We start from the raw sequence: 26,081 nt of genomic DNA, 5'->3' as shown, positions 1-26,081 counted from the left end.
ACTGTCTCCCTAAAGAACAGCAGTTTTTCAGGCACCAGACACTTTCACCTAATTTATGATAGAGTTATTCAGGATTTTTAGTAGCCCAAAATACAGCTTTAAACTTACCTAATCTTAAAAAATGTGGCAAATGAAGTGACTATACTCAAAATAGTCCTTAAAGATTATGTCAGAAGTGGTATTTTCTTATTTCTCTGAAAGAAATGTCTTTGCTAGTATAACTATCTTCAGTCATATATAAATGGCTGTTGGTGTGTTTTGATTTGATTATAGTAAAATATGCGAAAATTCTGTATTTTTCATGTACCTGAAATTTAATCTAGTTTTCATGTCACTCACATGAACTGCTGTGGAGGCCATTTTCTTTTTACACAGTTGTGGACCTAAAGGAGATATCTTAGGATAGGGGGACACACATGAGATAAATTTGCTTGAACATTGATTAGGGGACCACTAAATAAGTGCAGCAGCCATTGCAGTGCCAGGCGGTGGTGATGGAAAACTCAAGAGAGAACTGCTGGATCTGAGCTGGGCTGTGGAAGCATTAACCCAGTTATTTGAACTGAAGTGTTTTATGGTAACTTAACTAGAGAAATTATTGTCTTGTCAGTGCAATGCTCTTTGGTAGCTGCAAGAACAAGTCTTGATTTTAACATTTCCTCACGTCTCACTGATTAGCTAAGGAATGTTAATATTTCTACCAGAGATTTCATATGTAATTCATATGCTGCTGAAAAGTACTTTCACACTGTAACTTTATGAGAAGAAAATACGTGATCTCGAGCATAATATCTGAGGATATTTGTGAAATGTTTTCCAGATAAGAAGCCCTCCTGCCTATACAGAGCCAATTATTCTTTACTGCTGGCTGTGATCATGAAATTTTAACAACAAATAGACTTTTTAAGAACCAAGAAGTACCCAGAACCTTAGGATGACCTGCAATTGTATGCCTTCAGCTCATTATTTCAATTGTAATATTTTGTTAAAGATTGGATGTGAACATATCCCATCACTTAATGTAAATGCAGGAAAATTTATAAAATATCTGAAATAATATGATCCTCAAGAGCATATACAGACATGAGTATATAACACACTAATGGATAGTGAGTGAGTCCAGGTTAGCTTGTAAGTGAAAGCTTTTGAAAGGGGAGCAGGAAAATCAAAAAAGTAAAAGAAGGAGCACAAAAAGCCCAAAAGACTCTGCAAAAGTTTTCTGTCTAGGAGCAAGATAAAGAATAGAAAGTGTATTTGAACTGAGTACTATCAGAAAAAGGTGCTTGGAACAATCAACAAACCTTGATTTTTCCTGAGCATGGGAAACCAGAACTTCTGAAATTATTTGAAAATACTTTTACAGATTTGCATGGCAGCAACATTTGTACACATATATTCAACCCACCTGACACAGAATACTCTTTTTTGGCTAGTTCTCTTTGCCTGAAAGCAACTTGAGCAGCGGGAAATTGTCAGCTGAATTTACCAGAGAAAAACAGTTCAAACTACAATATTTGAAAGATAGACTTTTATTGAGTGTGCAGAATTACATCCAAAGAAACATGTTATCACATTTCATATCAAATGCTTTGAGAAGATGTCAGTAGAGCTGAGCATTTTTAACAAAAAAAATATGATGATCTGCATTGTAGAAAATACAGTCTGGCTATAATCCTAAGAAGTGACTGTACAGCATGGAGAATATGTTTCCCCTACTGAATTTGGGAGTGTGCTTCAGTTGTGAATCATATCAACCTCTGAAATGTGTCTTTGATCCAGCTTAGCATTTTTAGCAAAGAAAATGTTGATAAAATATTTCTGCCCAGCTTATAAAACAACTAGTAATATTTCGGAATTAGTGGTCTGAAAAATAAGTCTTAGCTGTGAGGTTTCCTCATTAGTGTGAAATATATGTAAACATCTGCACATCTCTTCTGAGCTTAAATACTTTCACCCTTCCCTTTCCCTTTTGCCTCTCCCACTAGCTGAGCTAGTGTGTATATGTGTATAATCAAGAATTATGCATTTTGGGGCCTGTTTCCAGTCTGAGTGCAGCACTCTGATTTCAGATAGGTCACTCAAATGACCTGTTAAGACCAAACAGTTCTTCTGTTTTACAGCTATAGGCACCCAACAAACTATTGCACTAGATAATTAGTGCAATAGATAACTGCACTTTGCAACATATATCTCTTAGAGTGTAACTGTGTAAGAAAGCAGACATATTGTGAAATAACTGGGGTGAGTGAGACTTTATTATGAATCTTTCTTATGTGGTGTCCATCAAGATGAGGACTGAATACTGTGCAAACACATTAAACTGAATACTTTGCATTTCTTGTTTATTGGACCAGCTGACTGTCATCAGATCTGGAAAGATGAATTTTATACTTGTTAAGGATTGTTCCTAACACAAAGATCCTTAAAGCCAGAGGAATGACTCCTTTGTAACTTTTGATTTTTTGATTTTGATTTTGATTTTTGATAATGAAACTGTAGCTTTGCTGTTCATGCTCTGAGTAGAGAACTGCACATGTGAAGAATGCGAGTGTCTTCTCCAGTGAATGTCTTCTCCAAGTCACCTCCACACTTCTCTTCTTTGGCTGCCAGCACTGCAGAAAGCAGCTCACAGGTCATGGGGCTGGAACGCACACATGTGGCAATTGAGGGACTTCCAAATGCTGACCTCTGTGACACTCAAACCACCTCCTGCTTAGTTATTCCAGTCAGAATAACTTGTCAGATACCTTGGCAGTCTGCTCATTCAGAGTCATGCTCAGAGACAAGGATACAAATAACCCTGTGAGATGCTATGACATTATCACTGGAATCCAGAGAAGAATTGCTGTCATAAACTGGACAAGCTAAATCTAAAAATGGTCATGGAATTGTGCAGGTAACTAGAAAGATCATTGATAGTTTAGCTAGAAAAATGTAATGTAATTTAATTTCCCCACAGCAATCTGTGAATGTCTCATTTTTCCTTTATACTGTTGCCTAACCATGTCTGGATCCTGGAGAAGGATGAGAATGGACTGGGAAATATTTCACATGTGGGAATATATAGCATATATTTCAACTCTGTGTTCATGTATGTATGTTCACGCATCTCTTGCAGGTGGTGTAAGGTTAGTAGTTGTCAGTTACTCACAGACACATTCTTATCTTTTATCACTGTTCACATCATCTTGAAATTTAAAGCCTGGAAAGAATGCATTTTGGAATAGCAAATACCTTCCAGCTCCAGGTGCAGAGCAGTGTGTCCAGGAATGCTCAAAGCTAAGTGCTTTTGAAAGTGCAGTTTTGTTGCCTTGGAAAAAAAGAACTGACCATTGTTTAAGGAAGTTGGGTAGAAGTTGCCTTTGGTTTTTACTCTGCTGAAAGATGTGCTGTAACTCTGGATATTTCACTGGAAACCCATGTCCTGTGTACATATGAGAAAGAGAAGGAAAGTTGTACGGTGGATTTGTATGGCTTCACTCAGTACTAGACCAGGACAATGTTTTAAATTTTTCACATTTAAAAAGATGTTATGATTGGCACTGCTCAAGGCTGTTTCTCAGCTAGTCTGTAATTCCAGAGTCTGCCAAAAATGCTGTAGGTGTGTTGAAGAATCAGACTGAGAGGAATTACACATTCACAACACTCAGGTGATGTTAGAGGATTTATACTTTCTGAGCCAACTTCCTTGCAATTATCTTAGCCCAGAAGCAATGCTGTGGAATAAATGAAGTAATAGTCATTGGATATTTATTCTTTTTTTTTTTTTTCATTCTTAAAGAAGCCAGTAACTTATTTGTATTTTTTATCCCCTTTTCCTGAAACAGAAACTACATTCACAGTTATTTTATCTGAGGGTGCTCTTCCCTACTTTTCTCTTGAGTCATTACATTGCTATATAGACATAACAACTTACTGAAATGTTCTGACATTTACAATGGCCATTTTCATTAAGTTCTCTACTTGAGTCTCATTCTGAATTTTGCTTTGCAGTCATGGTGACTTTTTAGATCTCAAGGGATCCTCTTTTACATAATTTCTGTATTCTATTGCTCTAAGGGCTAAAAATTTTGAACAGAGAGAGTGGGAATCATAGTAGCTACAGTTGAAACAACAGGACTGTTTAGAAATTATATATGTTAAAACTAGAGTTATATCTGTTGAAATCAGAAATGTTTAGTGGTCCTTGTTCCATGCTTCTTTGTATAGTATTGCTGAACCCCACAGTATTTCCATCACAGTTCTGAAATATCTTGGGTTTGGAATTTCTACCCCCAAACAAATTCTCCTTGGAGAATTTACATGCCTACATTTACAATATGTGGAAAGGGTTTGTACTTTACCAGATCTGATTAGCATAGTACAGTAGATTTTATTTATAAATATAATTTCTTTAGAAAGCTTTTTTGTCTCAGGAGAACTGCATATTGTTCCATTAACAACCTTCTCCCCTTCTGATACATTTTTGTGGAAAAAAGAAAGGACATGATTTTAAGTTTTTTGGCTTACCTATGGTAAATTCCTGAACATGATGGACCTTTTTTTGTTGTAGGAGACGGCACTGGCAACACTGCTAATCAAAAGTAGAATATCATAGAAATTAACACCAACCCAAATTCACCTCTAAAAAGAGCATCAGTTGGTTAGCATTAATAAATGAAATCTTGCATGTGGCCTGCTCTGTCAGTTACAACATCATCTGGAATATTGCACATTCATCAGATACTTTTCTATGACTTTGGCAGAAAAAGTAATAAATGGAAATGAGGGGTTTGAATGCCCATATCAGGCAATGATTTCATGTACTTACATGCAATGCTGATATGCTGATGGCTTGAATCCTACAGCAGCCACAGCAGGTCAGAGCAAACTCTGCAACCTATTTTATGAACCTTATTGCTCATTTTCAGACTGCTGTTAGCTCTTACTACATGGAAAGGAAATTGCTGATAATCTGGTTTTGGTGTGATTAATCTTTGGGACTTACTTCGGATTCCTTTTTGCAGCCCATAATTCATCTGCTCTCAGTATGTCCTCAGGAACTCTTAAATTAAGAAGCCCAAAGTTTATATGAACCTGTCTGCTATATTGTAAGATGTTACCTTTTTGCCCATTAATGTCTTTTGAAGCTCTTGATTTCTAGCCAAATATCTGACAATACTATCAGTATGATGCTTCTACCCCATTTCTGGAAATAAGTTAATTAGAGACTCCCTTAGGTCCTGAAAAAAAGCTTTTATCTTTTGTCAGTTTAATTTCTGCTGTATCTATTTGTGTTAGTGCTACGGGAAAGAATACTTTTATTCTATTGTTTGTCTAGTTTACCTTTTTCTTAAGTTTTTGTTGCACTTCACAGACTTCAGAATTTATCTTAAGACCAGTAATCTGAAAACAATTCTGTAATTAGAAAACAAGATCTAAAAATCTTATTTCTCTTAATCTTGCATCTTGTCAAAACATTAACCACAATAATTGCAGTGAGTTAAGCTTATGTCAGTGTCTATTTTGAGAGGAAAGTTATGCAAGAATCAAAAAGAATGGGAAGCAGGAGAGAAGAAGCTCCTGAGTATTAGCACTTGTCATCTGCAAGGATGTGCAATTCAGCTTTCAGAAAAGTAATTTTTCTTTCTTTTATTTGTACAGTTCCTCCCAGTTTAAATGAAATGGTGATTTGCTGAAAATTGATATTGATGGAAGCATGATAATGGTTTAAAAGGTCTATGAAAGGCAAGTTAATGATGTTGAGCTGTTTAGTCTCTTCATTCTTGTCACTCTGTACTCAGAAGTAAAATGCTTATCTCTAGCTCTGCCCTATCTAGGAAATGAGTGCATTATTGCAATCAAAGATGGTAATTTGCCAATCAGACACACACTTCATAATAACTGCAGTTATTTTTATTTATTTTTAATGCATATTAGCATTATTAATAAAGGAACATACAGTTAACCCTAGTATAACCAGTTACTCCAGTAACTTGCTTTTTTATATATAAAAAAGAATGCCATAATCTACAGTTATACATATTATACCCTTTTGGTGTGGTAGTGGATGCATTTCCCTTGTCAGGAGTAGTAATGGGCCACAGATATGTATGAAAGTGAAAGAAATAACACAAGTGGAAATATGTTTAGAGGATTCATCTAGTGGTAGTGGGTTGTTTGTCAGTCTTTAAATGGGTTCATCCACAGCAATGCAAAGATTAGGAGTCCTCAAAAATGATGTTTAAAAATACCCTGTGTCTAACTAAGAAGGACATAGAGCTGGAACAAATAAATCTAGAGGAAAATAAACGAATGAGCCTTGAAGTAACTGAAAATACAGTGACTAAAGAAAAAATAGTAAGGAATAGAAGTATAGAATCAACTTGCTAAGTCTGATTATGCTGTAAAAAAAATTGCAGTCCTCACACTAGTGGGTTGAAGCAATTCCCACCTTTCATTTTTCTTTTCTATTTAAAACTTCATATCTCAGGTCTCTAGCCCCATTTTCTATGGTGAAACAAAGCCATTAACCAATTGATAACTCTGACAAAATGTTACTGTCTTCCAGTGAGGAGCTTTGTACGCGGCTTTTTTAAAGTGAGAACTCTCTGGAGTCCTCGAAGTGCATTCAATTGCCCACAATTGCTTTGAATAGGCACAGTAAGACAATAAATAAATTTCCAAGTGGTAGTTAAATAATAAGATCAGAAAACACATCTCCCACACTTAAAAGTAGTGTAAACTGGACTGAGAAGGACCTAGGAGGTCCTTATTGAGTTCTGAATATTCCTGAAATGCAGTGCTAGCAGCTGCACTGCTGTGTAAGTACAAGAGCAGTGTCTGTCGCCCAACACCTCAAATTAAAGAACAGCCAATCCCATAGGAGAGCTGCTTTGCTCTGTTTTTTTCTGTGCTTCCATGACCTCAGCTACAGCCTTCCTCTCACACTGACATAAAGCAAAATGCATTCATGCTTCTTGGCTCACTAAGAGCCTGCTCTCTGTGTACCTTCAGCATCCCGCTGCATGAGCTCCCTGGCAGCATCCCATTGTCTCCATTTAAAGCGTGATGCTCTGAGTGTCAGACACTGTCTGTCCTTTGTCTCTGATCTTCCTCGCTGCCTGCTCTTCCCTGTTCTCCTTTTGCTGAAAGCAGACAGTTTTGTGAGAAGCTCAGTTTTCTTCCTCCACTCCTGAACCCACCACATTTCCCCTGCCAGGGGACTGTGCTCAGTCCGTGCCCGCCAGGATTCCTGCTCAGAGGCAGGAGCAGCACACACGATTTGCCCTTTTCCTCTTCCTCGTTTAAGTTTCAATGCCCCAATGGAGGGGCTGAGCAGGGCTCTTGAGTTATGATAAGCTTTCAGTGGAAGCAGTCATTTTCTTGGTAGGTAAATGCAGGAGGTGAAAAACACCTTTCATATTTCTCCCAGATAATTATACTCCTGTCTAGAAGACTACTATTGCCTGAGATTCCAGAATTCATGAATGCCTCAGGAAAAATTATCCCATCAAGCCTGGTGCTGCACTCCTTCCAGAATTGTGGGAAGAATTCAGCTTTAGTGAAGATCTTGGGAGATATCATGTGAGTGCATGATGACCTCTGGTGTGACTTGTCTGGTGCCCTCAGCCCTCATCTTGTGAGATGGCCACAAGTCAGAGTCCCTGATTAGTGTGAATTGTCACACTAATTTGTGTGACCTGATGCTTTCCATGGCCTCTCCTAACGATGTAAATTTCACTCAAATTAAAAAAGAAAAGAAGACCAAAAATCAGGAAAATAAGGAAGTTTCCAGCAGTGGTTGGGTGGTCTCTGTTTCCCTTCTGCTCCTGATCTCACCAAAAGTTGCATGAGTCTGTTCCAGCACCCATGAGGCATTTTTAATTCATTACTACTGTAGCAAAATCCTTTCCTCTCACTTTATGTGCTTTCACCCTACAGACTACCTGAATACATTTTGGAATATGATACCATGATCATATCCTTAACTTAAAATCTTTCCCATAATGTAACATTCTACGATTCAATTTTTGATGCATTGCATAATATATTTATACAATTAAGTGTTCTATTAAACATGAAAAGCCCAAAAGCATTCCTCCTGATATCCTCCCATCCTACTTCATGTCTGTCTTTTCCTTGTGTGTGTAAGAAGCTGCCTTTTGGGATGTCAGTAGCATTTTTGAGTGTCAAGAGGAGTCTGGGACTCTTCTGGTTGAATTCTTTCTTTGAGAAGCACCATCAGCATTTCCTCGTGTTTCCTTGTAAAGGTCCAGCTTTGCAGCTTCTGAAGGGGCTGCTGCGAATTTATTATTTTAAATACTACAAAATAACAGTGTGGGGATACAGTAGGAATGGGATCTGGACTAGCAGTATGATTATCCTGTTCTAAAGCAGCTGTTACAGATTTTCTACAAATCACAACTGGTTCCAGATAGGGGAGTGTTCGTTCAATGACTACTATACATAGATTCTTCTGCTCTGCTTTTGATGGCATCTGCAATGGCCACCTGATGAAGTTTTTACATTTTAAATATGCTAATGTTGATATCATGTTCCATGAGTTCTTATACAATTTCTGGTTTTTGGCCTCAAGGATGAGAATACTGGGATAGACTAGGTCTTTTCATGTGAGGATTAAGCTTTCAGAGCTCTAAAACATGACAATTGTAAAGAGTAATTAATATTTAGTGTAATTTTTCTCCTAGTCTTCACAGGCAATATGACTTAAGCATACTAAAGCAGAGCTTTTATTAATCGAGTCACCACATTAAAGCAGTGAATTTTTTTCAGCAAGTAAAAACATTCAGCATAGATTAATTGGCTATAGAATCAGATTTTAAATCTAATGACTAAAAATTGCAGTTTTCACTTTCTAACACTGAAAATTTTTGCCTATCATTTGAACATGACATCACCTTAGATGAAATATAACTTAAGTGCATGGGTTGAAATCATGGGGAAATATGGAATTATCCTGTTTTTATTTGCTTCTATTACCTTGTCCTCAAATACAGAGAATTTTCCCTTATATATTCAATGTTATTTCACTTCATATATCATGTCACTGTTTCCAAAGATAATATTAGTATTTTCCATGGCTTTTTAGGGCTTTTTTTTAGGCACTTCATGAAAGTCAAAGATATGATCTTCGCACTGAAGAGTCTGAGGGAATGTGAGGGTTTGTGTTAACAGATAAGCTTTACTTTAATTTAAATCATCCTTGACAACATCAAACATCCAGGTGCAACATAATCTGATATGGCAAATTGAAATTGATGTATGAATCGAGTTATCATATATTCATGTTTTCCTAGTTTGCTTTTTTCCCCTTATCCAGAAGCTTTTTGAAGCTTTTTTTGAAGTCTGCATGTGTGCTGTGAGTCCATCTATCCATTGACACAGAACTGCCTGGTCAGAGGGATCTTGCATAGATTGCAAAGTCAGCAGCTGTAAAACTGCACCATTTTCATTGTAATGGTGCAACTATACAGGTAGAGGAAGGTGCAAGGAGCAGATGAAAGCTGAGAGTAAGTTAAGGTATGAATGGACCAGAGAGAAGTTATCTGTAAAACATTGGCTGCTGTCTGTGTTCTTGACCCCACACAGCAAGCACAGAGTTGCTTTTCTTTGATGACCAAATTTATGCAGACCCTATTTATGGTATTTCACAGGTTACTCTTAAGCAGCTGCTGAGGTGTCCAGGTGCTCTGTAAAAAGCTCTCCCCAGCCATGGACTGCTGCTTTGCAAACTTTCACCGGCTTGCCCAGTGGAAGTGCAGGATTGAGGATAGCCTGCAGCCTCCTAACATTAAGTTCACTCTTCTCAGATATGTTTGCAGACCTGTTTTCTGATTTCACATACCTCTTGCCCATTGAAAATCTCTGCCATAACTTAACTTCCCTAAGCTGTATTGAACCTTTCTGAATATTTCCAGAGCTATATCCCTTTCCCCACAAACATGGGAGATGCCATAGGACATAACAGCATGTGCATTTCTGTGCCTGGTGCCGAAGCTGCTTAGTGCTGAGGACCAGGGAAACTTTTTCTGTCTTGCATTAGTCGTAACTTTCTGTTTTGCCCATTTCCATTCTTTTCCAGTTCCCTGGGAAGGGAGAAGTCTTTGACATGCTTGTTAGGGATCATTTGCAGGGGACACTACTCCCCTGTAACTTAGTTGCAACTTTCTCTTTTGCTACTTTCTGTTCTTTTCCCCTTCCTTGGTAACTTGTCGATTAGATACACTCTTCTGCTCTTGCTTAAGCCAAGCTTGTTTGCCTAGAGAAGTCAGTGCACAGTAAATTAAGCTGTGAACTTAATAACTATATAGACTCCTTATGCTATTTCTCTGCTTGAACGCTTACAGAGCATCGTATGAAGCAACCTACCTTAGAACATGCAGAGAGCTGCTTCAAATCTCCAGTGGATAACAGGCTGTAAATCCACACACTTCTTTATCTGTATTTTAATTTTATTGTGTGGATAAGCCAAAAATAATACTTCTATAAGAATTTGTGAACTGAAAAAAATTTAAACATTCAAGTCATGACTAGGAATTTCAGGCTTTCTCCTGTTTTCAATATGATCTCTAACTGTAGTATGCTACAGGTAAAAATCAGTTCACTGGTGGAATTAGCTGCATACACACTGTGGGAGCATTTCTCAAAGGTGCAGGTCCTCTAAAAATCCGAATGCAGCACCAGCAGCAATCAGTGTCCAATAGCTCTCAGAGAGACACCTTTGGCTCTTCTTTGGGGTTTTATGCTTGAGCTATCAGTTGGAAGTTTGTATAATATACTGTAATGCTCTACTGCAGTTAATGAGAGCTGGACTGCCCCCATACAATAGTAGGTTGTCATTTCTTGTTCTGATGTCTTCTGTTCTTCCACAAAGGGAATTTGAATTCAAACGGGTCTGAAAATGGAAAGCACTTGAAAAACTTAGATTGGTTTTAGAACATAGAGTTGCAACTTGAAATATTTTTAAGGTGCATGGTGTGGTTTTTAATTTTTTTGTGGTTTTGTGACTCATATTTGCCTGATCGCCTCCTTATGCACAGAGATCTCAGATTGCTACATGAAGAAAATTCAGCTCCTGCTTTATTAAATTTATCCAAATCAGATTCGGGGACTACAAGGTTATCCCATGGTTGTGTGACAAGATTCCGACTTTTTTAAAAAAGTCTTCCTTTATTTTACTGTCACTTCTTATACTAAAACTCAGTTTTTCTCCCTGATAAAATACCTATGACTGTACCTATTTTACAGTAGCTACCCTGACTTTAATTTGATACCTGGAAACAAACCATACCTGAAATTAAAAAAGTATACAAATTTCAATTAAAGAGTACAGAGAATCTGAACATAAATTTGATGGTAGGTTTTTATAAGTGCCATTATTCATTATGCCACTGGATGTATCTTAAACTATTTCAGTTTATTAAATTCTGTTTGAATACATCTGAAGTCTCTAATAAAATGTTGCTGAAAAATCCTCTTTGTTGCATGGTAGATAAATATTAGACTTCTCAGCCTGTAGGTCTTAGCAGCATTACTAACACCAAGCCTGGCTGAGAGAAGACGAATTGATTAACTTGTCATAAATGTAGATGAAGAGTAAGTGGCTGGATGTACTTTTTTTTTATGCAAGTCTTTCAGCATTCCAGTGTTCAAGCTGCCATTATGTGAATCGAGATCGCCATCCCATGGCTGCTCACAGGTTAGTTTTCACTAATTAATTGTGTGGGAATTCCAGCACACAGCAGCTGTTCCCCTCACCGTCTCTCTTTGAAGGGTGTTTGTACTGAAACAAAAGGTAGCACTTTATCCTCACAATATTTTAAATATCGTACTGTGTTAAACTTCCCAAAACTGCAAAAAACTGCAAATATAGTTGCCTACAGCAGGTAACTATCACAGCTGTGAAAAGTTACCAAAGTTACCAAAGTTACCAAAGAGAGAACAGGGAAAAGATTAAAACAGAAGTACAGCATAGAGACATTAAAAGGAACTTGTATTATAGACCTTCAGGGTAAAAAATTATAGATACTTTGTCACCCTGAAAGAAGTATTTTGGATGCTGCTGCTTGTTCAGCTAAATGCTGCAGCAGAGCTATCACAGGATCATAGAATTGCTCGGGTTGGAAGGGACCTTAAAGATCCTCTCATTCCAACTCCCCCGCCATGGGCAGGGACACCTTCCACTAGATCACTTTGCTCAGGACACCATCCAGCTTAGCCTAGAACACTTGCAAGGATGGGACATTCACAGCTTCTCTGAGCAACCTGTTCTAGTCCCTCATCACCTGCAGAGAAAATAATTTTTTTCTAATAACTAATCTAGCCCTGCTCTCTTTCCAGAGTCTTGCTGTTACTTGGTAAGGAGGCAAACTGTGAGGCTACAGTAATTGTGTATTTGCATAGTACTACAGTACACTGTAGCTTCTCAGAGGAGATGGTCTAATACCTAATATTGTTTTGGGACCCATCATAGCTTATCCTTCATAGATGTTTTTACAGATGCTTTCTAAGATAAGTTGACATCAATTGCTCATTCTCCAAGTGTTTTCTGAAGAATGGCTTCAGAGCTCTCTTAACCTAAGAATACAGTTTCTGTTTTCAACAGAAATCCTCAAAGTAAATCCCAACAATTGGAGGAAAGGACTAAGCAGTTTTCTGTTTATGAAAGTCAAGTAGCTGTTTGTTTGAGACTGCTTGTTGGTACGTGTCCTGCTGGAAGTGGTTACTGCTGCTGCCAATTTTTGAAGAGAGCATTTATGTAGGTATCTAATACAGGTTTCTGCTGAATATGTGATTTTCCTTCACTGCATTGTGCTTGACACTAATGAAAGCTGAAGACATAGCCATATGTGAAATTTAGGAGGGGTGGTCTGCACAGAAACAATCTGTAAATGTAAGGAAATCAGCTGAACATATAAACTCAATACAGCAAAATTACTGTATCTGAAACTCCTCTTTAGAAAATCTCGTCTTTGAGTAGAGATATTTCAGCTTACTGCAGACTAAGCTAAATGGTAAAATTATTTTACAACACTATGTATTAGTGTTGTAAAATGCATTAGGCTACAATTTAGGCTATGTATTAAGCTACAATTTAGGAAGTGTGAAAAACATCCTCTTGTGATTCTGGTTACCCTTAACTAAAAAACTCCTTTCTGCAACTATTTACTCCATTAGCAGCCAAAGGTTATTGCCTTTATCCATTCAATTGGTGCAGGTTCAGTGAGCACTCTCTGACCTGTTTCAATATAAATTCAGGCAAACCACATTTGAACTTTTTATTTTCTAAGTGATGTAATTTACATCAAAGCTTTGAAAAAGCCCTTTACTGGCTGAATTGGTAGAATAACATTTATATGATACAGCATTAGCCAGCTGGAGGAGGGTGGCAGAAGAAATCTAGAGCCAAAGTAAATGAAGGTGATTTTCTTCATCCCATGCAATTCTTGGGTTTTTATTGGCAAAGCTTGGGTTAGACCAGAATCAAATGCAACTTGTCTTTATCACTTACCAAAATCCCTGCATTTGATCTTATTTGGATATTCTTGGGAAAAAGCACTATTGCAGTACTATATTATTTTACAGATTAACTGTGCTCTTATATTTTTTTTCTCCAGAACATGATGCCACTCTGTTTTGCTGCTTCATAGATTAGGATAATTAGCAGCACTTTTAGTGCAGTTTAATTCACTGATTGCTAACAGCAGAAATTATACAGTAGATTTACTGATGCCTGACCATTCTTCAGCTAGACTACAGCCTTGCTTAAATCTGGTTATGTTTCTAGTACCTGCATCCAGCCAGCTCTTCTGCTGGGATCTCTTCTGCTTTAGTCAAACAAAATAAAATATGTATTCTCTTCCCTGAGACATAATGTGTGTCTAAGGAAAGAGGCAGGTACAGGCAAACCATGTCACTAATTACATTTATTAAGAGTCACATTATATTCTCTAGCATTCCCAAATATGGCCACATGATGGAACCTCTAATGTTTGAAACCGGTTTTATTGATATACATTGCGAAAGGAGAAAAAACTATCAAGTATCATTTCCTCACTAAAAAAAAGATGGAAAAAAATTAATTATTCTACTATTAGTGTATAAATTTTCATATGGAGAAAACACAGGTGGTTGATTTTATACCCTTGAAATCACTGGTTTGTTGTATTAACATAGCAATATAGCCAGTAGGTGGCAATAGATAATTAATTTAGTAAAGGAAGGCAACTCTCTATCTCTAGTGGCATTCATGCTGGCTTTGTGCCTTACCAAGTAACTCAGTCCTCAAGAGTCTTGCCAAGTATTTTGTCAGCTTTGTATTTGAAGTACCTGCTCTGCAGGCAGGCAATTATTTGTCAGAGCAGTCAGACCTAGGACTAAATTTAAGTTCTAGTCTCCTATTCTTCCATGTATTTTATATCTCATTAGGAAATTCTGAATATTTTTCCTTATATTACATGGAAATTTTGGATCTATTCTAAGCCATTGTGAGCAAATACTTTCCCAAGTCCTCTTCCTATAGCATCTATGCATGCCTTTGTACCTGTTTTGGGAGAGACCAGAAAGCTGTAGATATGCATTTGTGTGCACACTGGGATTATAGATACAATATCATCTACAATATAAAATTACCTTTGTTTTCCATGGGTGACGCAAAATGCTATTTTCTATAGGATATGAAGAAGGAAGGACTTGTATATTGTCCTTAATACTAGTAAAAGTATAATGACTGTAATGCTCAAGAAGGATTAGTATAGAGTCATGAAGAGTTTTCTCAGGTTGATGAGACATTGCTCTTATAAAGCATTATGTCCAGATTTTTTGGCAACCTTTCTGTCAGTAGCTGCTCAGAAGTGTATGTAAAAAACCCAAAAGGTCTGGTCCTTGAGTTGTCAATTGATTAGCTTTGTTTTCTGAAAACAGATGTCAGGTGGCTCTGCTGTTCAGACCAACTGTTCAGCATATCTTCAGCCAGAAATTTAATATGAGGTGAGAATGAAAGAGAAGGACCAGAGAGAAGAGGGTAAACAAGAGGCAGATGGTCCATGTGTGAAACTTGCAATGCCAAACAGTGGATTAAGATGCTCTTTTAAAAAGCTACTTCACAACCTGAAAGCAACTGAGAAAAGTATTTCCACTAGCTACAGAATGATAATCCCTCTTCCTGAGCTCTGCTGCCAGAACTCTTCCTTTGCATGAAAGGAAATTACAGTTGCCATTAAAGTGTCACAAATGTCACGGATGGTTGGCAGCGCAGAATCATTCTTACTTGTTGAGTAAACATGTCCAAGCAGAGAATAAATAAATCCTCATCTGAGGATTTGGGGCAGGGTAATAGTGAACTGTGTTAGGGTACTGTCACCATCCTAAATATATCTGATACCAAGCTACAGCCAAATGAACTAGCACAAGAGGCAAGTTCAACTACTTTTCCCCACACAGTGTGGGTAAGAGTGGGCAGATGTGGGGTGTTTATGTGCAGGGACAGAGAAAATGCAGTTATATAGTAGGAAGGCATAGCAGGTAAGGGCTTCTATTCTTCTCTCCGCTACAGATTTAACTGTGAGCTGTTGACCTCAGCACAAATTCAGCTGGTGGAGAAAAGACCCTTCTATATTTCATTTCCAAAGGCTTTTACTGTGTTTCAGCACTTGATAGTACTGGAATATATGTAAATATTGGTATCTCCTGTCACTCAAGTGAACTTTCTTTTATTGTATTCCTGAATGAACACATTATTTGGGAGTTTCCTGGTGACTGTGTCTCCAACAGCATGACAGTGAACTCCAGGCCAGACCTTAATGTGGTAGCCGGATTGTGTTGGTACAAGTTCCTGTTGTATCATTAGGAGCTTGCATGCTTGAATTCACACTTTACAAAGCTCTAGAGAAGTGACAGTTTACACAGGATTGCAGGGGATGAAAGAAGACCTTTATTAAGTGCATGGCACACTGTCTAACCAGGATGAATGTCTGTGTAGCTGCTGACCTAGAGGTAACAGTCTTGATTGTGTCTTGGGCACCTAGTAGCAGAATGGTCACAATGCATGAGCCTTTTCTGGGGGACAAGTCACTTTTTTAGTGATCCTAAGGAATGCAAAATCCCTCAGTTTAAGGCATTTTTGAGACTTCAATTGTTCATTCAGGCTTTGTCTCTAAAAGTGCAAGGTGTTTGCTTTTTAAATAAACCTCTTTGTAGGTTTTCTAGCAGTTGACTGATGGTACATTTTTGCCCCTTTGTCACACTAATGCTCAAAGAATTTAATTTTGAGCTATTTGTGCTGCAAAGGAAAAAAAACCAAAAATGGATACTCAGTGCTGTGCCTATTTTGCTAAATAAAACAGGACCAGTTTTACAGCAGATTTTAGCAAAGATTTTGTTCCATTAAAATGTCAGATTGTCCAAAAGGTATGCCTCATTAAAAATTTTTTATACTGTAGTCTTTAGAATTAAAATTTAAAGGGAATATTTTGTGGGTTAAAAGGAAAAGCAAGATGTGTAAAGGTTGCAGCAGATGTGCTCTTATGCTTAAAGTGAAGATTAAAGAAATTCTTTCAGCAAGTGCAGTCAGGAAAACTTCATCACTTCATACACATACACTGTAGGCACCGAATAGGAAACGGGGAGACATGACATCAATATATACATCTTAAAAAATGTTTAGTATGAGCACACTTTCTTTTCTCTATGCCTCACAAATCCTGAAAATGCATGTTTTGGATTTTAATTTCTACCAATGAACTGCCTCCTCCCAGTACAATCTAATAATTCATGCCAGGCTGAAAGAGAGGATCAGGTTAGACTCATCAAAGGCCCTGGGCTGAGATGTAGCACCCTCTCCAAACCCTTCTGGTCACTTAGCTTTGCCTCTTGCTGCTGGAGAGCTGTTCAGTGCATGCACACCAAGATTGTTTTCACTGGAGACACAGGAGGCCAATTCAGTGTCCAGATTCCCCAGTCAGCCACGTGCTTTCTGAGTGATTCCAACCAAGTCATGCTCAGACCCTCCAACACACAGAAGAATTTCTGCCACGTAGGAGTTGGGTGGCTCACTGTGTTTGAGAATCAGAGCTGTAAAATCTCTGCGCTTCTGGTGTCTCCCTATGCAACAAAATTTCAAAACATTTCAAAACAAAACTAACAAACAAAAAAATCCCCAAACAACAAAGTCTTTCCTATTTCATATAGAAGCAAAAAAAAATTCATCTGAGACCCTCACATATTATAGTGATTGAAATCTGAAGCCATCTTAGAAAGAAATACCCAAGAAAAGGGAGTATCTGTGTGAAAAACAAATATAATGACAAGATCTTCTATCTTAGCAAAGATCCCGCCCTGCTGGAAACCTAGTTGTTAAAATACAGGGATAAGAGTGGACTGACTCAAGCAAGGGCAAATGGTTGCTATCATCTCATACACATGCTCAAAGCTCCTTTTTCAGCTCAGCTCCTGCATTAGCAGAGCAATAAACACTATGATTCCTATGGAAGAAAACTGAGGTGTAGGTTAAAGTTTCTCTGCCCAGATTTATCACTTGGGTCACTTTCCTAGGGTAACTGCCTCATATAAAAATATCATTCAATTTCCATATAAAAATAGAATATTAATGTATAAATGAAATAGAAAGCCTTTAATAGCATATGAAAAGTTAATATGAGTCTATTTCCCTCACAAACCCAAAGGGGCTCCATAACCTCTATGCAAGAAATTTCTTCTTGTATGCAAATAGGAATTCCAGTTTCTTCTCTGTTAGCTGCTTAGTAAGTTTATTTGCTGGTCATATAGGATTGATTATGCCTTAGCATTAATTGTCTTGATTTACATTTATTGATTTATTTGTTTTGACATGTACTTTTACTCAGTCCTTGGCTTTCAGTCCACACTCTATCCTAAACAGAAGAAATCTGAGTCGCACACTACTAATGTATTGCAAGTTACAGCAGTTCTAATACAGGTTTTGCAATGCCCACAAATCTGGAGGTGGTGCAAGAAGGTGAATCTTAGAATTACAGAATAGTTTGGGTTCCAAGGGACCTTTAAAGGACATCCAGTCTAATACCCCTGCAATGAGCAGGAGCATTTAGTAAATGACGTTGGTCAATAAATACTTTATTCTAGCAGAATGATGAAGAAATCATCCACCAGTAGAGGAGAAAGAAGAAAATATTGTTACAAGCACCTAAATGGATGCCTAGAGACTTAGTTCCCAGCTGTGTGTGCTGAGGACTAGCCAGCACCAGTCACACTGCCCACAGTGCTCTCACTGGCAGCAGACAGGCACCTCTAAGTCTCATTCATTCTATAATGTTAACTTCCAGATGCTGCAACAGGGGGCAAATTCCATCACGTTAAACATGCCCCAGTGAATCAGCTACCTAATTTAATACAAAAAGGTTTTCTTCTATCAAACAAATACATGTGGTCATTACTGTGGTCATCACCATGGTCCTCGAGCATAAGATGCTGCAGTCATACAACAGTCATTGGTCATGGAGAGTCCAACTGAGCTTGTACTGACCCTACTTTCTATGTATGTTTCCCTGAAAGAAGGAGAAATCCATTCAGAAGAGGCATTTTGTATGCATTTGCAGTGTGTTGCACAGACATAGTCTGCTATCTAAAGGTGTGTTAAAACTTCTAAATAAAAATAAAGAACAGGCTCGACTGTTTCTTAACTGGCAGTTTCCTTCTCCTATCTGCCTCCCTGGCTCTCCAACGATATCCTGGATGAAGCTGCTCATAAGCAGCTTGGACCTGAGCATGTCCATGCTCCTGGTCATAAAAGTAAGGTTCAAAAAGCCCCCCAAAATATAGATTCCAAATATCCCAATTGTACTTCTTTGTTTTTGCTTATGTTTAAGCCAGACTTTTTGAAACATGATACATCTTTAAGCAGTGGCTCAGGGTATGTAATTTTCACATACTAATAGCCCAACAGTATCATACAGAACCTATTCAAATCAACAGAAACTTCACTAAACAACAGTGTCTGGCTTATTTCATATTTTGGTTGCTTCCACCTCTCGGCCCAGAAATATGAATGTGTCTCTGCTGAAAGTGTTTGGTGTTCAATAAACTTTTCAGTTCAAGAAGATACATCTGTCTTTATTTCATCCATCTTTGCCACTGAAAGATAACTAAATTTCAGTTTTCACAAATGTGATTATGGGGTTTGCATTGCAAAACAGGCAAAAAAAAGCATCTGATTAATTTGCATTAGTGATATAAAGAACACAGTTGGGTTTTAATTACTGTTTTAGTACAACCAAGATGATCTAACAAAGTGATTATTTTGTTTGCCATTGCTTGTTTCCTTAAAATAAAAGCAAAAGTATCTTTAAAATCTGTATTATTATTTTAATTACAAATGACTTCAATAATTTCTTTAATAAACTGTACTATAACTAGTTCAAATTAATTCCTAATGCTGCCCATAACATCTGGATATTGCAGTAGTGTACATGCTCTATAAAAACATATATTTAAATCAACCATATCCTGAAGATTCAATTCAAACTGATATTCCACCACAAAAGAGAAGAAGGTGGATGTCAACCTAGCCAAAATGTGCAAAAGGTGTGATGTCAGGTACTTAAGAAAAAAAGAACAGCTATACTGGGAATTCTGACCACAGCTTTGATCCTTGAAAACTGCATTTAAAAAATGCCATATGCAAAAAAAGGATGAACAGAAATATTGTTCTGCAGTTTTATGGGGAAAGCTGAAGCATAGAGGCCAAAATATGTCAGACAGCAATACAGCAGACCCAGTAATGAAACACAAATACCTTGCTTTGTGAATTTATTGTTCAATTTATTCAAACGTTTTTGGGCAGGTCCTTCTGCACTATTGAAGGCTGATAAAGGTTATGTGAACATTAAATCCCCATCTGCAAACTTATCCAAATCCCAAAGGCCCATGACATCCCTTTATTTGCTTTTGGGGGCCTCTAAGAGTCCCTGGAGCTCAGATGGAAGTTAGCTACCTGCCTGTGGGTCAGAAGGCAAATCGCAGCTGAGATGGGGTCTAAGAAACAATTTGTGGCTTCCCCTCATCTGTGCACGTCCTGGCTGAGACTGGGGCCCATCTGTGCAGGCGTCCCCTTCATTTCTGTCCTGGCAGGCAGAAGTCTCTCCTTCAGAGCTGAGCCTTCGAGGAACAGAGGAGGATGGATGCAACGTGTCATCACAGGTGTGTGAGGCACCCTGTGGGCCCTGGCCATGCAGATGAGATTAATACAAAAAGGAAAATGGGAAAATGAAGAATCCACAGTGAATGCCTGGTTTAACAGCCATGAACTGTTCATATTTTAAATACTGTTTACTGCATTCTTAATGTGACTCTGCAGTGATGTTTTCTCTTATGTTTTCTCTTTCATTCTCTTCAAAGATGTTACTTTTAAAACTTCCCTCCACCTCTGGGTTCAAAACTTTGCTTAAAATAAACACAGATTCTTCTGCTTTCTATCAGGAAGAGAAAACAGTGACATGAACTGTTTAATAATAAGCTGCTCATATGATCTTTCCAATGTGGACTGTAACAAGGGAGCAGTGGAAATTTTATGAGGAAGCCCATAAACTTTTCAGTCAAGCCTCTCATTGTGTGTATTTTATTCGTATCAACCTTCTCCCCACTCAGCTACTCATTGACCCCACAAGTCAACACTTGTTTGAAAATATCACCCTCAGAGAACAGCCTGTTTCCAAATGACCATTGTTCACTTTCATTTTCTCCTTAGATCTTATCTCACATACATTTCTTCTGAGAGCCACCAGCAATAATAATCACCTCCTCTCCAAGAACACGTGAGTAAATAGCTCTAAGGTGTTACTGCTCTTTATGTAACTGAGTGTTGGACTGGAATGAAACAGAGGAGGATACTGCTTAAACAGATACTGCTAGAGATTGTTTTGGTGAATCCACAGCACTGAATTTATGAGCAATATTGCCTGTGTACTCTAAGGGACTGCTTCATTTGTGTCCTTGTCGTATATTGGTGAAGAGAAAATTTCTTCCCTGCTCCTGCTCACAGCTGCATGTACGTGTGTAATTTATCTTCATCATGCCTAGGCATAAAGCCAGGGAGGGGCATGGGAAAAACTATTCATCTGATTTTTTCATTTTCCCATATCAAGAGGTTCCCGTGTTTGCTCAGCTGGGGAGAGTTGTTGCAGGCTTCCTAGGTCTCCTGCTGAAGTGGCACCAGGATGTAGTGCTCAGCCAAGGGCTCTTCCCATTGGGAAGGGAATGCAGCTCCTGCTTTCAGACAGTGAGGATGTTTTCTAAGTAGCAAAGTAAGAACTGAGTATTCTGAGCCGAGAATCTAAGCTCAGGCTCTTTTTGAAATACCTCTTTATTTGCAAAGAAAGGGGTGTTTCCCAGCATCTTGGTGCTCATTGTTCAGGGCTTCTCTGTGACTCCAGAGGAAATGTCTGGGAAGGAAAACTAGCTTTGCAAATGGCTTACGATGTGAAATTCAGGCTGGATTCCCTGATGTTTCTGCATCCTTCTGGAAGGGGCGGCTTGCCTTCACTTAAAGCTATGCAAATGCTCTGGATAAAATTCAGTATTAAATTAAATATAAAATTCCACGGAGTGTGTACAGGTGACAGAGGCAGCCTGCTGTCCTTACCTGACGTCCTCCTTCTTCAGTGGAATGCACAGAACATGGGTTACACAAAAAACGGCATGAGACATGTTGCCTTCCCTTAAGAAAAGCCTATTGTCTTCCCCTATGAAAAGCCACCCCCCTAGAGGCACTTTCCAGCAGCAGCCCGTGGTGCTGAAGCCGGCTCATGGACACGGGCACCGGGAGCCGCCGCGCCCCGCTCGCTCCCGGCCGGAACCCCCCACGCCCCGCCCTGCGCACGGGACTGCAAAGCTCTGCTGAGATAACAGGAAACGGGGGCGGGAGAACCTAAACTACAGCTCGCAAATGCCTCGGGAAGCAACTTTTCCTCGAGAGAGACGGGGGGCTGGGCCGGAGGCTGGGCCTGTGTCTGGCCGGGGGCTGGACCGAGGGTTGGGCCGAGGGGCTGGGCCGGGGCTGGGCCAGGGGGTTGGGCTGGGGCCTGGGGCTGTGTGTGAGCCGGTGTCTGGGCGGAGGGGCTGATCCAGGGCTGGGCCAGTGTGTGAGCTGGTGTCTGGCGGGGCCTGGGCTAGGCCTGAGCTGGGCAGGGGCCAGGCAGGGGCTAGGTCAGGGGCGGGGCTGGGCCGAGGGGTTGGGCCGATGTCTGGCGGGGGGCTGGGCGGTGTTTGGCCGGGGGCTGGGCCGGGGGCTGGGCCGGGGGCTGGCCGGGGGCTGGGCCGGGGGCTGGGCCGGGGGCTGGGCCCCGCCTTGCGGGAGCAGCTCTGCAGCGCCGCCGGCCGCCAGCAGGTGGCGTGCGAGGACGCGGCGCCGCCGGGGGTCCCGCCCGGCCCGGGGTGGGTGCGACCCCGCGGTTCCTCCGCTCCGGCCGGGAACGGCGGCGGGGAGGGCAGCTCCGGGAGCCTTGGACAAAGGGAACCCGCCCCTGCGCATGGAGGGGAGGGCGGTGTGGGCGCTCTGCGGCGGGTAGACGCCGTCTATACGAGCAGGGTTGTGACCGGCTCCGCCGTCACGGACCTGGAAGGAGGGAAAGGAGCTGGTGCCCGTGGGATAGAGCGGACCGACCGCCTCACGGGCTTATCCCGCAGCAGCAGCTGTAGAACAGCTGGGGTCATTTTGGGAGGAGCGCTCCCGGCTCAGCAGCGCTCACAGCCCGTGCGGAGCGGTGCGTGAGCGGCTGTGCCCGCGCACTGCAGGACGCGCCCGTGCGGGGCGGGCGGCACAGCCTGCGCTCTAGGAAAATCACAACCGTGCAATAAAAGCCCTTTAAGCAGTGAATGGCCTCCCCTTTATGTATCAGTAGCACAGAGAATCCAGCAGACACTCCCAAAGAGCCCCGGCTCTTGTCTCTGAGGCGGCGTGTGCCCCACCCTGGCTGCTCGTCCCTGCAGCGGCTCCATGCCGCGCTCTGCCCGCTCTGGAAGCGGCTCCTCCGCAGCCGCACGGGCGGAGCGCCCGGCAGCCATCGCTGCCTGCTCCTGCGGCCGCTGGCGGGGCATTGTCAGCCTGCCAAAAAAACAGCGAGCCGCAAGCTTTGCAAGCCGCCTTCTTTCTCCGAGTACGGGTTTTCCATCGTGTCACGGTGCTAAGCATGGGAAGAAAAGGAACAATTTTTAATGGGAATTCCTTCAGACTTTTGTTTACATCTTTGGCCAGAGCTCCCGAAAGCAAATAGTTTGCATGTTTTACAAGGTGCCAGAGTAGGTTTTTTTTAACTTTTGACTCTTTTATCAATATATTTACACTCTGCCCTTGAACAGCATTTAAGATTACAAAGCACTGTAGTATTTTTCCGATTACCTAAGATCAACAGCCTCATTAGTAGCTGGGTTAATCCCCCAAACCTCTGAATATCTCAAGTGGAAAAATTTTAGAGATAGATGTGCACTGTGTAACTTGGTCTTCATTTGCTTGATGCAGCAGAGAAAACCAGAGTGCTCACAGCCTTTGGGAGGAACCAAGGAATGCACTGCCCCTCTTTACTAAGGCTCGCTAGCATACACATTTTTGATCTCCTATAATACACGTGAAGAAGCTACTCAGCTACTGTATGGATCTACAGTGATTTGTCCATGAGGCATAACTCAAGAATAGGGAGAAAATATCTAAAAATTTTTCAAAAACTTTATGTTCTAAAATTTGAGGAAAATGTGTAAGCTGCTCTCTGAACCATGTTTCTTTTGAGTGTGGCTGAATGGTACTGAGAGATATGAATTGGCTGCAGCAGGCTGGCAAACATTTTTTCCTGTGGTCTGCTGAAGGAGCATTGTGTGCTTTTTTTTGACTCCTTTTCCTTGGCATTTAGGATACTCCCATTTCAACAGCATCTGATGCTATTATAAAGATTATATTTTATTTGTTTTTAAGGTGTACACCTTAAGTTTCTTAAGTTTCTAAGGGCTCAGATCTGGTACAGGACTGAAGAAAGGTGACCTCTTAGATCCCTGTTTTTGGGCCTGGGATTTTTCAATATGAATTGGATAAACCAATAATAAATTGAAAGTATAGGTACCAGTGGAGGTGGTTGGAGATGGTAATTGGAACTGCAGTGGGAAGGTACCTTAATTTTATCTGGTAGAAACTATGAAGCACAGGTACCTTTTGCCAGCTCACATCCTGCAGGATGCTCAGACCAAACAGGACTCAGAAGAGGCTTAAAGTCATCCCACTGGATGCAGGTGTTAAAATCATGCATTTATTTTAAAAGTAGTCACTGGTAATTGTGTTTTTGTATAACATTTCTCTACTTGACTGAGAGAACTTACCTGGAAAATGGGAGAGCTGGGACTGGTGAGGAATGCCCAGGCTGCCATTGGGACACTGCTGGGGCTGTCCTACTGTGAAAAAAAAGCAGCTGAAGATTTGGAGATGAGGAATGCATGGGAACAGGCTTAATAGTTCAGGCCCTGCAATCCACTGGTGAGAACACTTAGCAAGGAATGGGGAGTGCAGTTTCAGTCCCAAGTATCTGTGCACATCTGTCAGTTGATGCCTCACTGAATGCACAATGGTTATGAAATTTATCACAATTAAGATCTACTGCTCCAGCTTGTCCATGGTTTTCCCATTATTTTATTTTCTATTTCATGAAACAGAATTGTGTCTGTGGTACCTTGCTTAAGAAAATGCTGTGGATGTGTGTTGGTGTTCACTGAGCATGCCTGTGAGCTTGGGTGCCCTGAGAATGCAAGCAGCAGGAGCCTCGTTTGTAAATCTCCAAAGGGTGGTAGGCGCTGAGAAGCACAGCTTAGACAAGACAGTTGCTTATCTGGGCATGCACAGAGATAGAATATTAGGCTGGCAAGTATAAAAATAAGGTGGTTTCTACAGTGGTTGTGATTTTTTTGGGATTTTGATATAAATTCAATCTAAATTTTACAGTATTCTGTTGAGTTCACAAAGCCTCAGAAGCGTTCAGAGCCAATTTTCTGACTGTCTTTGCACTTATATTTTTTTACCAGCATTTGTATTTCCTTTTCTTTGTTCCCTTATGCAGTTTCTCATGTGGGTGTGAGAACTATGTGATGTGTTCCCCTGCCATATGGAGCAAAAGTCTTGAAATTATCTGTCTTTTGTATTAAATCTCAGCTGAAAAACACCATTTGCTGTGTTGTCTGACTTCTTCAGAGACCGTGTTGCTTCTAATCAGTTTTATAACTACATCAGTTTTGTAATGGGGGGATACAATTTGCTTCAGAGATAACAGGAAACAAAGTCTTTGGGAATCTCATTCACGTGACAGTTTTACTCTGATTGTGCCTGGATGTGATCAGGATGCTCAGTCAAGCCGGTGTCAGAGCTACACCCAGTCCCTCAAACAGCCCTGGAAGGAGCATTGCACCAAGAAAAGCAGCTGGATGCTCTGCTTTGACACTGAGTGGGTGGTGACTCCGGAGAGACAATGCTGCAGAGAAGTGGTGGCCTTGTAGCTGTCTCATTCTGTGTCCAGTTCCAAGACATCTGTTCATTTAACATTGGCTGTGAGAACTGTTGGAGCAAATGGCTTGGAAACGAGGTGCCATAGGGGGAAAACCTGATGCCATAAAGCACTGCTCATTAAAAAAAAAAAAAAAATCTTAAACCCTTTCCAGCCCTTTGCAGCTACAAGATGCTCTGTCAGTGTCAGTGTCTCCCATGCACAGGGTGATTAATCGCCACTTTAGGCCAGCAGTTTATAGCTCATAAATACTTGGGTGTGTCAAACTGTAATGGATCCCTTAGGAATGACAGTACTGTTTGGACAGTGGCTGAACACATCCCTCTGAATTCCCATCCCTTCAGCATAGAAAATGGATTTTAATGGTCACAAACAGATGGTGTCCATGAAAGGGAGAAAAAAACCCGAGATTATAGTTTATGTCAGACAGAGTAGAGAAAATAACCTGTAATATTTAAAGCTTTATTTTATTAGAAACAATAATTTAGCTTCAAGCAGTTGTGGTACAACTAAAAAAAACCCCTCAGTATTGCTATTAGCAATAAGTGGATCTCA

The sequence above is a fragment of the Sturnus vulgaris genome, chromosome 2 (assembly GCF_052056855.1).
Source record: "Sturnus vulgaris isolate bStuVul1 chromosome 2, bStuVul1.hap1, whole genome shotgun sequence".
In the NCBI taxonomy this organism is placed as follows: Eukaryota; Metazoa; Chordata; class Aves; order Passeriformes; family Sturnidae; genus Sturnus; species Sturnus vulgaris.
Note: the sequence above shows the minus strand (reverse complement) of the source record.